Below are 3,733 nucleotides of genomic sequence, written 5' to 3'. Positions count from 1 at the left end.
ATGACAAAATAATAAAGGTCGTTTAGCTGTGTTCCTAATTTAATATTCAGTTATTGACAAAGTCTTATACTGATACAATGTTTCTCTCTTTTATTAAAAAATTTGACAAGATGTTAATTAGCTCGTAACTAAAACATGTAAAGTGTTTTTCAACAAGAACGTATGTACTCAAAGTGTTACAGCAAATCCATTGTATTACCGTTTTTTGAACTCAAACCGTTTAAATTAAATTAAATTATTATTTCAGTTCATACTTGAAAAAGACCACAACCATATGGTCGAAACGTCGTAATTTGTATTAAATAAACAAAATTTATTGGCTAGTTTGGACGATTAATTTACAACTACCCTGTTGATATATAATAATAACATATAAATATATAATAATAATTAACAGTATAAATGAGCAAATATATAATAAATATTTTATATTTTATAACTTTTATATTTTGTTAGAGATAGAGTTGCTTTAATGCGTATTTTGTCAAAACCTTTAGAAACTTAGTAATACAAAAACAAATATTATCTGTATGTAAACTAAACGCAAATAATTAAAAGAAATGAAATAAAACTAGAATTCACAACTTAGAAATCTTAGTAATATTTGAGAGTGACTTCTAAGAGCAAAACTTCAAATTTTAAAAAATGTCAATCTTTTAAAGTTAAAAAAGTTGTCATTTTATATTTGGTTTTTGATAGAGTAGCTACAATTAGTATTTTGTTAAAATTTTAAGTATCTCGTTTTTACACTCTTTACGAGTCTCCTCTTTCATACTGCAGAGTCTGGTAGCAACAAATGAACAAAAATCATCAGGAGCATCTACTTCTGAATTGAAAGATGGTACTGGTTGAGGTGCAATTTTTTCCATAGCTTTCACAGCGCCTTCAAGGAGGCGCCGTTGACGTCTTCTTACCAGAGCCTCTTTCATTAAAAAAATGATCTTCCTGACATGGACGTTTTGTTGTTGTTTTTATATTGATGGGTGCTGAGGCTGGTCTGGGTGGTGGTGTCGAAACGGTTGATGATAATATTATGATCTCAGCAGAATCAGAGTTTGGGTCAAGTGATACCACTAGAGGTATATCAGCCGAAATATCACAAACTGCCAAGACTCTCATTAGAGTTAATGGCATTTGAAGTATCTTCGGGCACTTTCATAAATTTCTAACGAATAAGAATTTTAAAAAATTATATTTTGGAAGCTGCACATCTAAAATAAAGATAAATTGGTAAACTGTACCTGTACTCACCCGAGTATTTTCATCGTAGTAAATGAAAGTTAAATTAGTATCGCTGCAAATAGCAGACTAGGTAAATTTGATTCAGATTCTGCCTAAGCGTAAATCTTAATCAAAAACAATAGGCATTTATAAAGTATGAATACCAAGTAGACTGGAATCCATCAGCATCATTTCCACTGCTCTTGTTCTTGCATTCTTCGATTTTCGCCAAGTTTTTCATGAAAGTCTCCTTCATATTTTTCTAGTGCTTTGCAACAATTACAGCTGTAAATAAAACGTACATATATTAATAATGATCAACACAATGAAAAACCTTATTTGCTGCTAGAAAATAACATTATCACTGTTCTGAGCTGAACATAGTGACACATTGTAGTGAAATTGAAAACTTTCGTTTTTTTAATGATTATAATTTTTATAAAAACCTACTGGTAATTAATGGAATTCCGAAAGCATTGGCAATTTCTGCCCATGTCACCATGGTTTTAAATCGGCACGTTTATAAATCGAAGAAGTGACATTGTGACTGGTCACTTGTGACACAGCGTAACAATATGCCAAAATTATGCCACGATGGCTTAGAGAGTATTAGTTCCGAGTACTTGACTCACCTTTAGTATTTAACTTTAGGTTCTTCACGGTCGCCAGGTAGTTTTGACCTCCAAACTCCAAGGTATTGACCGGAAGACAATATGCCAGAATTGCTTGTTTCTCTGAACGGACAACGCTCTGCACTAGTTCTGCTAGGAAGAATCCTGTTGCCGCCACGTTGCAGGCGCCCCTTTCAATCCTCCGCTGTTCCTTTCCCGGATATAACGCTTCCTGCCACGACGAATGTGTTGGGATAGCGAAAGTAAAGGACTGAGCGATAATAAGAGGATTCCCGAAAATCACAAACACTCCAACACACCGAATTCCAATTAAATAATAATTTATTCAATTATATTTGCTGAATAGAGCATTTCGAATACATTTGGTACCGAGTATGTGTTTATATTGATGTTCGGGTGACATTGACCCTTCGCGGACAATGCTACGCGACGTCTCGTCGTAACAAACAAGTTTTTCCTTTCACTAAGAAATTTCGATAACGCGCGTGTGTAATGTATGCGTCGCAATGACGAAGTGAATGTTAATAATTTTAGCGCGGCGGCAATACGCGGTGGCTCGATAGTAACAGAGCAAACGCACCAGCCTTACAAATAACTGGCTTCACTATTCGAGCGAATTACGCGCGTCAGTACAATTGCTCGAGCCGATACCAGACTTACAGCGACTAAAACGGATAACGAGATGCCCGAGCCCGATACCTTTCCCGACACTCTCCGAGATTTAATTACATCAACGGTTGTTATAGGTGTGCGACTCGCGAACAATTTCATGTAGCGCGACGGTATATATGCCGGGTCCCGGGACAGCGACGTACGTAACGCTTGTACGACTTTATTTTGCCGACTGACCTCGATCGCTTCGTGGTCATCGCATATATCACGTTAAACTCCTCCTTCGACATACTACGGAGCATCCGCTTTGCGCATACAGATTACGCCTTGGGAGATACAATGTCAACCGTAACAAATTTTATCCAATGACATTGTTGACCCGACGTATAATTTATCCGAGAATAAATTATGACATAGCATTCATGACCTGTTCATAAATTATCGAGTATGTAAATAATGATAAAAGTTCAATAATCTATTCATGGCTCACTTTTTAAAATACTAAGATGGGGTAATATTGGCAATACAAGCCTATGCGCGGTCGTTAGGGCGCTCAATAAAAACTAAGACACATTTAATTATGTCAGTATATATTAATTTAAAACATTTTTTTATAAAATGTTTTTTCTCTTACAAAAGCGTACGTTTCGATCCCTTTTTTTGGGCCATCTTCAGCGCATTGAAAATAATAAAAGAAAAGAAAATTAGAAGTAATTTTAACGGTAGTGGTTAATAAAATTGGAGTTCGCCGTCATTACCGCAATTCGCAGTCGTATGATTACAGAGGTTTATATTTAATTCGATATCGGAATGCAATGTCGTTTGACGTTGAGATTGATCGATGACAGTATGATATTCTTGTAAACTAATAATTTCGGAATGTACCACTCCAAAGTTGGTCGGCCATGAAGTAGTGTCAAAATTTGTTGTGACGGTCTCCATAATGCGAGCTGGTAATTAAAGTTTCAATAAATTACTTACGTTTGTATTATATCAAACTTGTGTGACTATAAGTTTTTAGATCAATCTACTTTTGCATTACAGGCTATTATTTTGCGTTGCGAGAGGATGGACTAAATGTGCTGATAATGTTGTCTTACAAGACATTTATACGAGACGCATTTTTAAAGTAAGGTCCGTTTTGAAATAAAAAAAGGATCTTAACATACGAGGGTTGTCTGAAAAGTTTCTGACCTAACAAAGATACAAGACATTTTTTCTTCAAATTAATTTTTATTTTTCTACATAGTTTCCTTGTAAGTCTATAC

The 3,733-nt window shown here is 35.0% G+C and overlaps 1 long non-coding RNA gene across 3 annotated transcripts; it reads right to left on the bottom strand.

The window, feature by feature from the left end:
• Nucleotides 1-450: 450 nt before the first annotated feature.
• LOC145937101 (uncharacterized) lies at nt 451-2,687 on the bottom strand. Of its 3 annotated transcripts, none has more exons than XR_014425480.1 (4): nt 1,854-2,687; nt 1,386-1,506; nt 1,252-1,308; nt 451-1,165 (listed from the first exon to the last, which is right to left on the bottom strand). It is a non-coding gene; the product is annotated as an uncharacterized LOC145937101 (long non-coding RNA). The 3 variants fall into 3 exon arrangements; XR_014425479.1 differs by having other exon boundaries at nt 1,252-1,294; XR_014425481.1 differs by lacking the exon at nt 1,252-1,308 and having other exon boundaries at nt 451-1,211.
• Nucleotides 2,688-3,733: the final 1,046 nt, after the last annotated feature.

This window comes from Prenolepis imparis, unplaced genomic scaffold (genome assembly GCF_030444845.1).
Source record: "Prenolepis imparis isolate NDT839.2.m4 unplaced genomic scaffold, iyPreImpa1.0 SCAF_6, whole genome shotgun sequence".
In the NCBI taxonomy this organism is placed as follows: Eukaryota; Metazoa; Arthropoda; class Insecta; order Hymenoptera; family Formicidae; genus Prenolepis; species Prenolepis imparis.
The sequence above is the reverse complement of the archived record's forward strand: the minus strand, read 5'-3'. Positions and strand labels throughout refer to the sequence as shown.